This window comes from Biomphalaria glabrata, chromosome 2, assembly GCF_947242115.1.
Source record: "Biomphalaria glabrata chromosome 2, xgBioGlab47.1, whole genome shotgun sequence".
NCBI classification, from domain to species: domain Eukaryota; kingdom Metazoa; phylum Mollusca; class Gastropoda; family Planorbidae; genus Biomphalaria; species Biomphalaria glabrata.
Window position 1 is genome coordinate 54,685,930 of NC_074712.1, and position 18,612 is coordinate 54,704,541.

Below are 18,612 nucleotides of genomic sequence, written 5' to 3' on the forward strand. Positions count from 1 at the left end.
GCCCTAAAATGTGACAATGTCCGGCTTTCAGTTGTTGAATTTAATGACATAGATCTCATCACAAGAGTTTTGCTCGACGAACAAGTGGACACAAAGACAGAAACGTTTCGTTCATTTGGTGAGAGAAATTCTTCTACAGGTCTGTCCATTCTTTCTTTCATCGCATTTTCTGTCTGTCTTTTCTTCTTTTTCTAGGTACTGAAGGAAGGTCTTTGTAATAGAATCTAGTAAATATTAGTAAAATCTTGTTTAAACAGTAATGGCTACTTTTTTCATGTTTTTTTTTCATACAGTCATTTAGCTTTCTGTATTCCTGGTACAACAAATGTTATAGGACCACCTGCTACAGCACCACCCTCCATCCTCATAGACGATAACAAGCTGGACGCCATAAACGAATTCGGCTATCTGGGATCCACAATTAAATATGACCTGTCTCTAGAAGAGGAGATAAAAAAAAACGCTTAGGGAAGGCTGCCCCGACCTTCGCTTGACTCAGACCAAGAGTTTGGGAAAACCATAAGCTAACTACGGTGACCAAAATGGAAGTCTACAAGGCATGCGTTATGAGTACACTGCTGTATGGCAGTGAATCATGGACCACCTACGCAAAGCAAGAGAGAAAACTGAACTCATTCCATTTGAGATGTCTCCGTAGGATCTTGAATGTCACATGGAAAGAAAAAGTGTGCAATACTGAGATCCTTGCGCGATCAGGTATTCCCAGCATCTTTACAGCCCTCAGACAACGCCGTGTTGCGCTGGCTTGGGCATGTTCGCCGGATGGAGGACAAGCGCATCCCGAAACTCATCCTCTATGGTCAACTTGCGACTGGCACAAGAAAAACTGGTCGCCCCCACCTCCGTTACATAGATGTAATAAAACGTGACCTCAAATCAGTGAACATCAATACTGACAATTGGGAAGACATAGCGCTAGACCGCACCAGATGGAGAGAGACAGTGACCAAGAAAGCTATATGGACACTCAATGGACAGTGAAAGTACATGGGTCTCAGCTCAGGAAGAAAAACGTACAATCCGAAAAACGGCCAGCTCCTCTACCACTGAAGCAAAAGGCACCTTAACCTGCGCTATCTGTGGACGGGAGTGTCTCTCCAAAATAGGGCTTCACAGCCACATGAGGAAGTGTGCTCTGAGATGAACCATAGTCGTTCTACGACTGAAGGAGGCCAATGATGATGATGATGATGATTCCTGGTAATGTAAATGTGCTAAAAATGTATTACCGAATACCTCTTAAATCAGATTTTTTTTTTACTTTTTCTTGACATATTCAAGATCGAGTGTGGCCATAAATAGTTGACTGAAAATAAACTCGATGACTATGCCCTCGAAATATCACAAGAACATGCATCAAGGCTCTTTAAACTTAACATTGAAACAAGAGTGGACCATGTCACACATGAATTTAATGGAATAATCTGATCGACATAAAACTGATCCACAGACCTTTACATATCCCCACAATCTAACTGGTTCACAGACCTTAACAGAACCCCACAACCTAAAAGATCCACAGATACTAAGCCATAACAGATCCCCACAACCTACCTGATCCGCAGACCCCAAAATTCCCCACAACCTACCTGATCCGCAGACCCCAAAATTCCCCACAACCTAACTGATCCACAGGCCCTAACAGATCCTCAGACCCCCAACAGGTCTTAAAGGGAAACTTCGATGGTTTTGACAATTTTTGATATAATATGTGTTTTGATTTACATATAATGAATATATTCTTCTTTTTTTAATTTGCAATAATAACTTAGTAATTGATGTTTTTCTGACGTAATTTTCCTGCGCATCCAAAACAGTCAGACATTCACCGGGTTTCCATGTGACGTCACACTAGCCTACTAATTTAATCTATTGACTAATTATATAACAGGAGACCATACAGCAAAGTTTACATTCTCGTAAAAGAAATATATCTTTGTCTATGCAGTTAGATCTAGGATCTTGTAAGCAAAGAAAAAATGCGTATTAAAAGTAGATTTACATGCTTGACTAACCACGGCAGTCTGTATTTTCTCGCCAGACCATTCAATACACAACAAACACTATCGCTTGGTTGTCTTGTCATGACCGACTATACGTAGTCTAGACAAGCCTTACACTGACCAGTTTTTTTCGAATCAGTCAGACACACGATCTATTTACTTCTTGGGAAAGGGAGAGGCTTAGATGAAAATGTTACTTTTTTTCTTGAGTCGGTTATCCTAATGCTTTTAGATCTACCTATACATGTATAATGTATATATAACTGAACCATAGCTTTGGAATAGACCGTCACTAAGCCCAAGATCCTGTAAGAATGAAGCGATACGATTGGTTAAATCTAGTTTCCTTTTCAGTATTGTTGATGGAAGTGACGTATGCCTAACCTAAAAACTATACTGTTTGTTTGTGTGTTGGCGTGTGTCAAAGACAATAGGTTTTGACAGAAATCACCGACTCTCAAGTCAGCTTCCCTACCAATGTCAAGGACAGTTAGGAGAATGTTTACAGGAAGTGGCTTTCTTGATGCTTCTTTTCAGTTTGTATATGTGTTCATGTCTGTCAGTGTGTGAGAATTAGTTGTTGTCAATTCATGTGCGTGTTTTGTGTGCGTTTACAAATACATGTTTATGTATGAATGTCTTTTAACAAATGAGCTTAGCATTCAAGCGTGTTTGTAATCATTTAGTGAGCCCATTACGTCTTTTAATTACGCAAACAGAGCAGTTCTCTTTTGTGAGCAGATTTATTGTTAGTTACACCTTCACTGGTCTTATTTTATATTATCACATTACAAAATAATTGTTAAAATACTATATTCACCCCAGAATTGAATATCTTATAGTCCATTTTTAAAAGCAGTCAATTGGAGATTTTTATACATGGCGGGAAAAAAAACTATAAATAGCAACTTTTTTGGTGTATTCGGTGTACAGAATAATGGCAGTGTTGAGAAGCAATTCTTTTTTCTAAGCTCTATAATTAACATTTTATAAGCGGAGCGTTTATTTAGTTAGCAATATTTAAGTTCTATCTAGTGTCCTTGACATTGTTGAGTTGATCGTGAAAATGTTGAATCAGAGAAATAGAAATTGGAACAGCATAAATATAGCGTGAAATACAATGCAGATATTTATTTCAGTTTGATGCTAGATTAAAATGTTGCATAGACTGAAGTATTAGGCTCGAAACCCACTCGGGGCGGTATGAATAATGAAAACGTTTAAGTCTTCCTAGTTCTGGATAAGATACAACGTCATGCAATGGATCTAAACAAAGAGTGTCCTGGCCGAAGTATCTATACGTTAGTATCTACCTCACGCAAACTGAGACCATTCGTCCTAGAAGGCCTCAAGACTGACCTGCAACGTCACACAACCTGTGGGCAGTGGGGAGCAATAGCGCGTTGCCACGTCGTACATACCTTTGAAGTGGCAAGGAGAAATTGGTCTAATCTATCCACCGGTTTGTGACGTTGTAGGTCAGTGCTCAGGCCTTCTAGGACGAATGGTCTCGAGCAAAACTGTCCCTTGAAATTCTCCTCATTAGTTGTCAGCCCATTTCTAAACTCCGGGAGGTTATAAAAAGGGCAATAACTAATGATATATTTAATATAGCGCTGTTAACAAACGTAATGCAGGCTCAAGGCACGACAAAATCGAACAATTCAACGCTTATGTATAGTTTGACGTCGCACACGCTCTCATCTTTCAACCCAGGGACGGAATTGTTGTAAACTTTTTTGGTATGAAACCCTTGGAATCAACATAACGCTAGATTTTTTAGTTTGCTCTTTCTTACAAAATATTATTAAATAGATCACTGTAGCCATTTTATGGGCTACCCCGAGATATACTGCCTTTAAGTAAATCCAGGTGGATGAACGGTAACGCAATTGGCTTCCGAACCGAGGCTCCCGGGTTCGAAACCTGGTGACGACTGGGATTTTTAATTTCAGGATTTTTTGGCGCCTCTGAGTCCACCCAGCTCTAATGGATACTTGACACTAGTTGGGAAAGGTAAAGGTGGGTGGGCTGCAGAAACAGATGGCCTTTACAATTACATCAATTGCCCTATAAATTGCAAGGTCTGAAAGGGGAACTTTACTTTTACTTACTAAATCCAGCACTGCTTCAATCTCACCTTCTCCACATACACACACATACACTAATGCACATATACTATCAATAGGTATATTTGTATAGTATTCAGGCCAATCATTCGGTGTCGCGCTACTTTTTTATCTGAAATAATTTCTTGTTTCTCTTGACGTTCTCGATATATCCATTACACAACAACATATCCTTCAGGTCTGCTTGAGTGTTATCCCCTGACTTCTTTGTGTACTTATCTCTCATTTGTCTAGGGCACCTCGCTCTATTTGCTGGGGCAACATCATTCAGTGTCAGCTTCCCACATTCCTTGCCCATCAGACTGATAGCATCTCTAGCAGGGAGTGAACGCTGTCTGAGCGCGTTAGCTATGACAATCACAAGCGTATATATATCTATGTAAACACACACACGTATATACTCGATCACACTGACAAATAATTATGTTCTGTTAACACACGTACGCAGGCCCAAGATCAGTGAGTACACTCGAGTTCAGTACAGAGTACATGCACTTTAATCTCATAGGTCGGTACGAAATGATAAAACTTTTACTGTTTCTTTTGTCCGTCACGTGAAACGCTGGAACAAATGGAGCGCTTAAGTGAGTTACGTCCCATTCACTGCGTTGTGCTCCCATTCACAAGAGTTATGTCCCATTCATCATTCTCTCAATGACGCTATTCGAATATAAAAAAAAGTTACACTGAAAGAGGAAAGAAGAACTAAGCATGGAAAAAAAAAAATTAGCGTGAATTCTTATCGGTTTAAACACCAAGCGAATAAAAAAAATTTCTAGGAATAAACGAGATTGGAAATATGTCGATGTGTTTCCTCAAACCAAAAGATCTGTACACAAAAAGCCTTAAACCAAGTAATCTATAGATAAATAACCTCAAAGCAAAACACCTATATACAAATATCCTCAAACCAAAATGTCATATAGAAATAGGATTTAACCAAATACTCTATAGACAAATAGCCTCTAACTATATAATATACAGTAAAATAGCCCTAAACCAAATAATATATAGACAAATAGTCTGAAACTAATTTATTGGCTAATAGCCTCAAACCAAATTATCATTAAGACACCTAACATTTCCCCAGCTCTATACAAATAGCCTTCAACTGAACTAAATACTATCGCATGTTAAACACAATTTATATTTATATCAATTCATGCTTTGTTTCACGGGTGGACTTAAATGGACAATAACGCCATTACAGAATTACACACTATGACTCATTACAGAATTACACACTATGACTCATTACAGAATTACACACTATGACTCATTACGCACGAATCTTTAGTGCACTGAAATGCATTTTGGAAGATTATATAGCACATTTGCACAATACACCTTGATGTATCTTAACATGTGTGTAATGATAGTTACATTTTAAATTGCACATAAAAGATGTAGATCTAGATCTAACTATCAACAGACAGATGTGATGTGGAACGCTTTAAAAAAATATTTTATGTACACACTATTCATACTTAATTCAGTAGTAAACATATCCTGGATTACAGTATTAACATCTGACATACTCCGAGACCAACCATATAGAAGGCCTGAACACTGAACTGCAACGTCACAGCCTATGGGCAGTTTAGACCAATAGCTCGTTACCATGTCGTACAGACTTGTGATACAAACAGTAGACACACTCTAAACACATTACTCGCAAAACACTCTAAATACTTAAATCGCTACACACTGGACACAGATCAAGTTTGTACACAACATGTCCGAACATTTTTCCAAATTGTATTAGCGCAAATCTAAATCATTTTGACAGGAAAACAAATTCAATAACCCTAATCCTAATTCAGTGTGAAACTATTCTGTGTTAGTTATTGTAATGGCAACGCAGAATCTGATAGGATTAGTCTCTACTATTTCCAATGAATATGTTTCAAGTTACAATAAGTAACAAATTTCCAATACACCAAATTGTGTGTGTTAAACATCGAGACTATAGAATACAGTTAAGTGGCAGCGCCCCTGGCATGCTGTGACGTAGATCCAATGTGATGTTAAATACATTTGAAAAACATCAAGTGTTAAGTGTAATTAACCCTAACCCATTAAGTTACTTTTTTAAAACGCACATAATGTCAAACACAGCGCCATCTGTCCGGGGGAAGAGATAGCAGTGGGAATAGTTGCAATTCATGACAGGTACTCGAGATGTCATTGTGACACTTGTACAGTCGAGCAGGTAACAACGCTAGATACACTTCAAGGTAAATACGTCAGGTGCTAGCAGCGTAGGTTAGCGTACGACCTCAGGGATTGAATCAGACGTCGTCTGGAACAAGAGAAGTGCATCCTTCCAACCTCGTCACGTGATCACTTCCGGATGTAATTATAGTCTGATCAATTAGTAATTCAGAACATGAATGTCTGGTCGTGTGGTATGCGTTCTACAATATTATCTCGATTGTCCAGGGTTCAAACATTGCCCGCTGCCATCCTTGGGAAGGTTTGTGCTAGGATGTTATAATCTTCAGTTCCGGAGGAACATCCTAAACACGAACAATAAAAAACACATGACGGGCTAAAAATTTATATAGACCTTTATGCTATCGGACTCCAATCTTAACAAGATAATTATTATTTTTTTTTTACAGAAACAAAGCTTATGTGACGTGTAATTGTATCAATTAGTTTGGAACAGTCATGTAATAAAATGTGCACTAGATCTAAACTAACAATAATAAATTTACCATTTGTTTTTGCTACTTCATACTTTTAACTTTCTCAATGCGCAATGTGTCTATCACTTGTCTGGACAAGTTGGGAAAGGGGGGTGGAGAAAGAAGGGGAGTATCTGTGCCAATGTTACCGTGATCGCTTTTTAAATGTATTTATTTTTTTTAAAGTTGGACGAATTGAATTTGAACTCGAGGGATCAAGCCTCCACAAGCCCACACACAAACCACTGTGCTAGCGAAGTGCTTATGAAAATTAAAGTTTCATAGCGATCTGTTGTTAGTTTGAAACTTTTAAGCAACGAGCTAATTCTCTACACAAAGTATAAAACGGGACTAATTCAACTTATTCTGCATCATCTCCCTCGTTAGATATCAAACAAAATAATTAATTGCCAATCATTAATAAACTAATAGTTTTTTAAAAATTGATTCCTGTGTTGTCAGGTAAAAGAAATCATTTTCAGCTTGATCCGAAATCGGGTGTGGGAGAAATAACTTGTGCAAAACTTGTACTTTACAGAATAAAAGAGTGTTGTGCATAAGAAACTTCACTTTAAGTTATACAAAATGACATAACATTGCCCTATTTGTATGGAATAATTTATTTTTTTTATCAAAGATGTTTTTAAAAATGATGTAGACACTTGTTATGGTGTTTGACATCACGTGACACTGCAGTTTAATCATTTATACTACTTTTGAGCTTGACATAAATGTGTGGCAATGTCTGAACACATCAACTCGCTGACAAAAAAATAAACTTGCTTCTTTCTCTTGCCAGCATGTCAAGCATGTCGTTAGAGAGAGCAGGAAACCAGATATGTCAGAGATGATATCAATCTGTTGGGAAACCTGGAGACTTCCGACAGTTTTGTTTTCACAACAAATCTCTGCAAAAGTACACAGTCTCACGTCAGGTGAGTCGAAGGAAACGTCCTATCGTGTAAAGAAAGGTAGATATCCATTTGGTAACAAGTAATCTATAACATGGCGACGTTGATAAGACTAAATAAATATGTCCTATTATTGTTATTGTTGTTTTTTTTATGAATTTTGTCTCATAGTACCACTGTTACCATTAAATTATTAGCTCAACCTTTTTTTGAAAGAGCAGTTTATTGTTGCATGGGTAATACAACTCTATTTCTAGATATTTAAAAGTCAAACTATACATTACTTGACGTAATATTTCATCTGTAAAACTTACGTACAACCAGTGGCGGACTGGGTGTCAAAATCGGCCCTGACTTTACAATACAATCCGGCCCACAAATCACTATCGGATCCAGAACTTTGGAGTGAGGGTTTGATTTTTTTCCAAACCCTTACCCTAACGCCCTTTAAACCTTAACCCCTAAGCAAAAACGCGAGAACGCGAGTATATATATATATATATATATATAAGCTGTAAAAAAAAACAACAGTGTTTCTAAACCTTCGGCGAAAAAAAAGAACACACAAAAAAAAAAAACAGCTAGTGGGTCTGGGGGAGCGCTGTAAGCTGCATCAGTGGGCCAGACGCCAAATGCGTTTTCCTGCATTATTCACTGCAGAAACGCATTCTCCTAACATATACAATAACAAGTTTTAATCATATAGATATTTAATTGATTCTTTAGACAAGCTGTGATTTCTAGAAATAAATTGGACCGCTCCTCCCCACTCGAAAGTTTATGGTGGGGGATGCAGAATTGATGTCATCGCCACCTCCCATCCCACCAAATCGGCCAACATTCTTGCCGGGGGGGGGGGTGCGCGAAAAAATCTAAAAATAGGTTGAAATATAAATAATTAGTATATATTATTAACATTTCTAATAAATTCGTATACAAATTGTGTGATTTCTACTAAAATTCTTCCCCCCCCCCTTTCCCTTGAGGGGTCGGCCAAGCGGGGGGGGGTGATCGTCTATACCGCCCCCCCCCCCCGATTCGTCAGTGCCACAAATTGACGTACATCTATTGTTACTTATCATTAATTATGAGATTCATTAAGGTTCTTGATGAGGAAACAGAAATTTTGCTGCATTTCTCAGCAAGGTTTCCAGCAGTTTGTGATTTGTATCTGTGTCAATTCATCCACACCTTCTCTTCCACACCTTCTCTTCCACACCTTTCTCTTTCCTTCACTACGTAAAATTCATAGCATGGAAATCCTGGGATCTTGCGACGAACAAACTGAATAATCTTATGCACATCCCTTACAGAACACGCTTTCTTCGAGAAAATTTTAGTAACAGAGGATACTAAAGATACTGTTTACAATACTACATCATTATAATGGGAAATTCTTTACTAATTTATAACTTATCATCTATTTAAAGTCTAATTCTCACACAATCGCAAAGTCTTACTTTGTTGTTTTTTTTATTTATCAGTGTATATAGAGTAGAGATAATTGTAAACCACCACTAGCATGGTATATGGATATAGATCTAGATGATTCCATTATTACGAGAGTATGTGTATTTACGGTACTTATATTCATTCAAAGTGGCCCATTTGATTACGCCACAGGCCCATTCGTTGACCCCACCGGCCCATTTGAATACCAGCCCTCCAGCATTTGACCGGATGCCTAAAAAGATTCTAAAAATAAGAAAATCACTGGGTCTGGATTCTGTGATTTTACCATCACAAAAGAGATACAAGACACCGACAACAAAGAAAAAAACTCTTTTGTTCCGATGGCAATGAAATCTTTAAATAGAAACTATCTGATATAAACTTTTCTCATGTAAATTATAAGTGAGGCTGGTGTGAATGTATATTTCAGTTTTCAGTTTGGTGTGATGTACAAATTTTAAGACGAATTCCCTGATGGATAATAAAGATTATTATTATTATTATTGTTGTTACGACTTTGAAGTAGACTAAAGAAAGTTAACTCACCGATTGTCAGGTCGCCGATATCCTTCTGGTTGCAGAAGCACAATCCACTACGAACAGTCAATAATCCAAGTAATAGAAATAATTTCAGAGTTCTCCTAATTAAATGTACATACAACTATTCACAAAAACCGACTCAAGAAAAACAATCCTCCGTTGAAAAAATCCGCGATCATAACTCCAGTTACTTTACACCTCAACACACTCGCTCAGGTCAGTTTTGCCTCCAAAACATAAACAAAATTCAAAAAGTTCTTACGTGGGAAATTATGGTCAGTCGGGGGGAACAGGTTTACAACAGTATTATTAATGACCCTGTTAATGCCTATTCTACGTTCTGTTTTGCTAATAAAGTTGTAGACGTAAAACACAATGAACAAGGTTACAAAGTGAGTTTGTGTTGAAACACAAACTCAAAATCGGCCCCAGAAGTGGTCAACCCAGGCAGGTAAAAAAGCAGGTTTCAATATTTTTAATATCAGAAGGAAATTCTTTCAAAGGCAAATGACATGAGAGAAGAATGGAGAAAGAATGTTGACAGATCTTGTGTGGTGACCCAACGGTCCAGCAGACCAAGGGATAGGTGAAAGTGAAGGTGAAGTTAGATGTTAGCCTGGCCTAACTGATTTCAAATAATGATTATCTCATTGTTTTGTAAAGGGTCAATCTCTTATTCCAAGCCTCAAGGAAAAAAAAACATTTCCGTTAAAAAAAATAATTCCTGTAGTTAAGTGTATTATCTGTGTTTAGCCTCGCTGCAGTTCGCGCAGTAATATTGAAAACGTCTTATTAATTGTTGTTTTAAATTATGTTCCACTTATATGCATATTAAATACAATGTTTCTCTTTTTTTTTTAAAAAAAGTAAACATTTTTTGTAAATGTAGTAGTTAGTATAGCAGAACTTACTTTAAAATGCATTTATTTTCGTACATATTTTTTTTTTGCCAAAAAATCTAAAACCGTTTGCACAAATATGTTATAAATATGGTAAATAGCCATCTCCCTATACTAAATAGCATCCCTTGTTTGTTACCTTTAATAGTGAATAGTTATAGAAATGTTGTATTTTTTATGAAAAAACTGCTTGCATAGTTGATTTGAAAATTTAAATTTTTCTTTCAGGAAAGAAAAAAGTAAACCGTTGCATATGAACTTTGAAAGGTCTAAAATATTATGATGTCGGATTTTCCCTATCTTTTCTAGTTGACGAGATCTAAACGGGATGGAAGGACGGACGGACGGACCACACAAAATTAAGCGTCTATTGCCCTTTCGGGGGCCGCTAAAAAGATAAAGGCGAACCATGTTGAAATAACTAGACAAATAAAAAAAGCAAAATATAAAAAAAAGTTTTTAAAAAGCTTATATAAGGGAAAAAACTGCACATTTACAGTCATTCTGTGTAATTTTACGTCTCGAGAGACGATCTTTTCCCTTTGCAACTTCTAGTGTGACTAAAGAGGCCAATCCTTGATACACAGCTGCGATCGCAGGTTAGGCATATATAATCACCAGGCGCCGTTGCATTTTCACCCTTCTTTCTGCTTCTGTTGTGTGTGACGTCTGCAATCTGTGACCCTTCCTTTATGTTCTCTCTCCATGTGGATCTGTCCAGTGCCACCTCTTCCCAGTTGCCAGTGTCGATTTTGAAGAGCTTCATGTCGCGTTTGCATACATCCGTATAACGTAAAAGTGGGCCATCGGCGGCTCTCCTGCCTTCTGTTAGATCGCAAGACAGGATGTCCTGTGGAAGTCGACCTACTGGCATTCTACGAACGTGGCCGAGCCAGTCAAGGCGTGTGCTGCTGATAACAGAGCGGATGTCCTGGCACCCTGCTCTTTGTAACAGTCATATATATCAAGTAACCAATCAATTAATTAGCGGTAATTAATTAATTTTCTTTGATATTGAAAAGATGAAATAAATCTTACAGTACTGAGATATATGGTTAGTATTTGCAGTTTTTTCCCTTATATTCGCTTTTTTTAAATTGGAAATGTTTCTATATTTTGATGCGCTTGTTAAAGCATTGGACTTTTAAGCTTGTCATAAATATATTGTATTGGCCGGTCAATGTGAAATGATATATTGCTACTGGCGATGTAACGTTAAGAAATGCAGAGCGGTAAAGGATCAAGTCTTTTTTTAAAACCAACCAAACATTTGACTCGCTATTACTCTACATCAAAAGCGACAACCCATTATATCCATATATAGATATGTTCACACACAAAAAACTCATGTGATAAAAACTAGGTTATAGCCCCTATTTGGAAGTTCTTCAAAATAAAAAATAATATTTTTTAAAAAATCTCATTTTGAATTAATCTCACGAATAACTCAGCAATTTTTTTTTTTTTGGTCTCGACTCCCGTCAGAAACTTTCTTACTCATTAGAAAACCTTGCCTCCAGGCCTTGCGCGTCAATCACGTCTGCACATGTGCAGCGACACATTTCTGATGACGTGCAGATCTTCGTCTCTCCCTGGTTTCATGCGAGGCCGAGGGGAAAAAAAAGTTTTCAAGCATTTGTCAGAGTTCTGGATCGACAGGAAAAAAACTGGTTTGATTGGATAGATCTGCTAGTCTACACTACACCACATATGCTGTGACTTTCCACGTGAACTTTGAAAAGAGAACCTTTTAAATAAAACGTTTCTAGAGAATCAGAATTGATATATTTTAGCGCTAATATTTAACTGGAGTAAGCGAATCACAACCAGTCGGCAGGGCCAGATTTAAGCTTGAAACGTCCCTTAGATATATGGCCCTTTAAAATTTTTTTTCGCAATGTCAGTGTCTAAAGAGTTTAACAAATGTTCAGTATATATGTATATTTAGAAGCAAACAGAAATAGTGAAATGGTATATCGTTAGCTTCTTCTTCTTCTTCGTTCTCATTGTTATGTTGGAGTGTTCAGATGACTAGACCAATATATGAGATGAACTGCGCAGTGGTTTCCAAATCAGGGAGCTCTCCATATAGTTTTCTTTCTTTTTGGGTGTTTTGTGGCCAGTGTCTTGTACGGGCCTCTTGGTAAAGAGAGCAGTTTAGGAGGACGAGGTCGGCATTCTCTGGTGACACTCCACATGGGCAGATTTCACTGGTTCCAATTTTGAGCTTCCGGCACATGTGTTGTCGCATTCTGTTGTGTCCGGTCCTGAGTCGAATGATTAGACGTTGATCTTGTCGGGATAGCTTATAGTAAGCGTCATCTTTCTGTGATTTGGATGAGATGAATCTTTAGCTAAAATAATTTATATTCATATCAGACTCACACATGTGTTTTTTATATTGTATAGTCTACATGTAAATCCTGTACTGTCAGTGGGGATTTACATATGATAACTATTGTAAAATGTGTACACAGTAGGTTGATATTTGATGTCACATGTGAAGGAACTTTAGTTTTTTTAACTTTTATAAAAAGAAAAAATCTAAAAACATCACGAGTAGAGCGATCAAATTTAGAGAATCTAGGTATAATAGTATCTTATTTATTATTAACCGATTCAAAAACTATAACCATAATTCTACGCAACAAATATCAACTTTAAAAATTCGTAATTCTAACATGTTCATGTATGTCTGGTTGAAAACCTGAAGGGAGACCATAGAGACAGATTTCGGGCGGCGCGCGGTATTTGATGATCAACAGATATGGATTATAAGATTAAAGTTGTCTGCGTCTGAGTATTTGGGTTGGTCTTTTTTTTTATCTTACTTATTTTAAAAGAGAAATTGCATAAAATTCCTTCACATTTCTCAACATTTCTCAACATATGTCTTATTGTATATGTAAATGTATAGGCAAACAGAAAGATATTTTTCAAACGTATTTTTTTTTACTGTGAAGAATTTTTTTTTGAATTCAATATTATTCTAATACGTAGATACATATATACTTACACATTTATCTTCTGCAAGTTGGGTTCCATTTTATCGTTAATGTAAATGACATGAATGGAGTCAATGGATCCAGTTCATAATGAACTCGAGGTCACTATGATCCTTTATTAAGTTTGGCCAATGAGTTAAATAAATGGGGCAGACAAGAAAAACATCATTAAGATCTCAATGAGGATACTAATTTATATCTCATAGTGAGCTCGTGTGTTGTCTCAGGGTTTGGATTGCTGAATAAAACAGCACGAGCTCTGCCAGTCGAACTGAAAATAACCTGAACATAATCTGAACATAATGTGTGAAATGGAATTGAGCATTTTAAACACATCTGGACAGATTCTCTTGACACACATCTTGACACATCATCTGGTCATATCATCTTGATTAATCATATTGACAAATCTTATTGGAAAACCGTCTTTACACATCATCTTGATAAATCATTTGGACAAACCATCTTGAAACATCATCTCGACAAACTATCTTGACACATTATCTTGACAAACCATTTTTACTAAACATCTTGAAACATCATCTAGGAGCATTATCTTGACACATCGTCTTGGCACATCATCTTGATAAATTATATTGACATATCATCCTGACACGCTATCTTGACAAATCCTTTTGACACATCTTGGACCATTATCTGATCTTGGAACAAAAAATGTTCTCCACAGGGGGTATGTTCTTTTATGACCACATGACTGTCAGTGTATACCGAAAAGAAATTCTTAAATGTTTTTTTTTGGTTTGTTTGTTTAAATTTCAAACAATATGTCAAAATAATCTATCTTATCTCTTAAACACTCTAGGTGTCCACACAAAACAATCTGGCACACTTAAAAGGTTATAAACTTGAAAATTGTTAAGCAGAATAAGAATCTAGTTTCCAACTTTCATTACAAAGATAGATTTTTAAGTTTTAGTGTGATTAAAATTTGGCGACGCACCAACAAGAACAGATTTTGAGCGCGACAGAAAATGTGGAGTGATTAGAAAAGGGAACTAGAGAAACATAGAGAAACATCGAGAAACATAGAATAAGCTGAAAGTTACCGCCAAGAACTAACACTATTGAGATCTAGCTACGGACAGGAGACAATGACTTGATCCTGTTGGAGTCTCAATTTTATTTAACCTCATGCTGTTCTTATGTTCATTAATTTGAGTTACTGAGGAAAATGGAGTATGTAACACTTAGGTTCCTTGTAGTACACTAGGCTACACTCTGACTTAGGTTCCTTGTAGTGAACTAGGCTACACTCTGACTTAGGTTCCTTGTAGTGAACTAGGCTACACTCTGACTTAGGTTCCTTGTAGTACTCTAGGCTACACTCTGACTTAGGTTCCTTGTAGTGAACTAGGCTACACTCTTACTTAGGTTCCTTGTAGTGAACTAGGCTACACTCTGACTTAGGTTCCTTGTAGTGAACTAGGCTACACTCTTACTTAGGTTCCTTGTAGTGAACTAGGCTACACTCTTACTTAGGTTCCTTGTAGTGAACTAGGCTACACTCTTACTTAGGTTCCTTGTAGTACACTAGGCTACACTCTGACTTAGGTTCCTTGTAGTGAACTAGGCTACACTCTGACTTAGGTTCCTTGTAGTACTCTAGGCTACACTCTGACTTAGGTTCCTTGTAGTGAACTAGGCTACACTCTTACTTAGGTTCCTTGTAGTGAACTAGGCTACACTCTTACTTAGGTTCCTTGTAGTGAACTAGGCTACACTCTGACTTAGGTTCCTTGTAGTGAACTAGGCTACACTCTTACTTAGGTTCCTTGTAGTACACTAGGCTACACTCTTACTTAGGTTCCTTGTAGTGAACTAGGCTACACTCTTACTTAGGTTCCTTGTAGTGAACTAGGCTACACTCTTACTTAGGTTCCTTGTAGTACACTAGGCTACACTCTGACTTAGGTTCCTTGTAGTGAACTAGGCTACACTCTGACTTAGGTTCCTTGTAGTGAACTAGGCTACACTCTGACTTAGGTTCCTTGTAGTACTCTAGGCTACACTCTGACTTAGGTTCCTTGTAGTGAACTAGGCTACACTCTTACTTAGGTTCCTTGTAGTGAACTAGGCTACACTCTTACTTAGGTTCCTTGTAGTGAACTAGGCTACACTCTGACTTAGGTTCCTTGTAGTACACTAGGCTACACTCTTACTTAGGTTCCTTGTAGTGAACTAGGCTACACTCTGACTTAGGTTCCTTGTAGTGAACTAGGCTACACTCTTACTTAGGTTCCTTGTAGTACACTAGGCTACACTCTTACTTAGGTTCCTTGTAGTGAACTAGGCTACACTCTTACTTAGGTTCCTTGTAGTACACTAGGCTACACTCTTACTTAGGTTCCTTGTAGTGAACTAGGCTACACTCTTACTTAGGTTCCTTGTAGTGAACTAGGCTACACTCTTACTTAGGTTCCTTGAAGTACACTAGGCTACACTCTTACTTAGGTTCCTTGTAGTACACTAGGCTACACTCTTACTTAGGTTCCTTGTAGTGAACTAGGCTACACTCTTACTTAGGTTCCTTGTAGTACACTAGGCTACACTCTTACTTAGGTTCCTTGTAGTACACTAGGCTACACTCTTACTTAGGTTCCTTGTAGTACACTAGGCTACACTCTTACTTAGGTTCCTTGTAGTACACTAGGCTACACTCTTACTTAGGTTCCTTGTAGTACACTAGGCTACACTCTTACTTAGGTTCCTTGTAGTGAACTAGGCTACACTCTTACTTAGGTTCCTTGTAGTACACTAGGCTACACTCTTACTTAGGTTCCTTGTAGTGAACTAGGCTACACTCTTACTTAGGTTCCTTGTAGTACACTAGGCTACACTCTTACTTAGGTTCCTTGTAGTACACTAGGCTACACTCTTACTTAGGTTCCTTGTAGTACACTAGGCTACACTCTTACTTAGGTTCCTTGTAGTGAACTAGGCTACACACTGGCAGTGCTTACGTTATAACTCATCCCGAACTGTAGTGGACATTTGCAGCTATTCGGACACATCAGCTCCGTGGAGAGTGTGCGACATCGTTCCGGCCATTACATAATGCCCAGGCTTTCCTTTCCATGAGATGATTCAAACTGTTTCACGACTGAAGAAACCCATCACATTTCATCTTCATATCTTTTAACGTTTGCTGTGAATGAACTCAAGAACACGACACCCGCACATTTCCACTCAGATAATATTCAACAAATCTATGACAAAGTGACTAATAGTAAGTAAAGTCTCTTTGTGACGTTTCATTAAGACCTCATACTCTCCACCTATACCAATGTCTATAACCTATATACCTCCTAGCCGCGAAACTAACAGGAATGATCACTCTTACCAGTAAGTTTAAAAGCGGTCAAGATACTAATAAAACTTAAGATTTGGCGTGTATAACTTTTTTGTGTGGTTATAGAGCATAGAATTTCCTCCTGCGGATGTTATAGCCCATTGTGTAACATTACATTATTTTGTTAAGTGCGCCTTCAAAATGGGTCAAAGTCATAAAAACTCACCGTTTTTTAAGTGAAGCACTTACCACCAGACCACCTAGACCAGTTCGTGAAAGTAACGCACAAAGTTGTCTGCTCTCTGCATCTCTCATACCGGTCAGAATTCTTTACCGAGCCATGGACTTGTCAACATGAGGGGAATCCAACTTCCTTGTCAAAACTAATCAGTTCCTGCAAAGCTATATATTTGAATTGGAACTGTCAAGAATCAGGCGTTTTCAGTTCAAGTGATAATGTTTGTAATCCATTTCTTGTATTAATACATTTCGAGTAGTATCTCCAGGACAATAATTTCAAGCTCTGTATTAAAGTGTTCAGTTGCCGCAAGAGATATATTATCTAAACACAACACTCCACAGTTACGTTGAACACGGTGTTCACAATGATATGCTATTGAAATAAACTTTTTAAGAACATTTTAATGCCATGGTTTATAAATTGTACCAGTGTGTTAAAATTTAATTGAAAAACATTAGGACAGAGACAATCTCAGAATATTTATGTTTAAACTTCAAAATGTATGCAAACACTGCATCTTAAAAATTATTGATACTTATGCTACGATGCTTGTATGATTGCGTGATGCAAAATGTGAATGATAGATTTTTGTGTGTGATTATGTGATGAGGAGTTTGATTGTGTGATTGTAAGAAGAAAATAATGATTGTTTGATGGTAAAAAGAGGATATTGATTAGGTGATTGTAACAAGAGGAGTTTGATTGTGTAATTATTAGAAGAGGGGATTGATTGAATTATTTGAAAAATAGGAGATTAACTCTTTCTCTCCGTAATTATTTACCACATTCTGGTCAAATCAACGATGGTATCGTCAGTTAGGAGAGAAAGAGTTAATTAATTGAGAGTAACAAGAGTAGTTTGATTGTATGATTGATAGAAGAGGCATGTGTGATTGTAAGAAGAGGAGATTGATTGTGTGATTGTAGCAAGTGTACTTTGATTGTGTGATTGTGTGAAGCAAGGTGTGAGGAGAGCAGAGAACCTGTGTGAGTGTGTGCTACCATGCCTTGCATCTGAGAATGGAGTGATTGTCAACAGTCTGGGAATGGATGCTTGTCAATTTGTCAGAGCTGTAAGGAATTCGAAGGGAGACCACGCTAGACGTGCAAATGTATTGATCCCCAGGTCTGTGACGCATACATATTAAAAGACGCACTCTGAGAAGTACATACACGCACTGGTACAGACAGGAGAAAGAACAGAAGCCAAGATCGTAACCTATTTTTTTTTTATTATCGTCCCTGTCTGACTTTCCAAAGAGGGTCCAAGACGATTTACTTCATAATTACTTGAGCCACAATATTTAGGCTGAAGTTTAAAAAAAAACAAAACATTAATTCAAGAACTGGTCGTAGTAGATTATTCAATCAGACTTGAGGGAGTAGTTGCTTCCCCTTACGAGGATTTAGT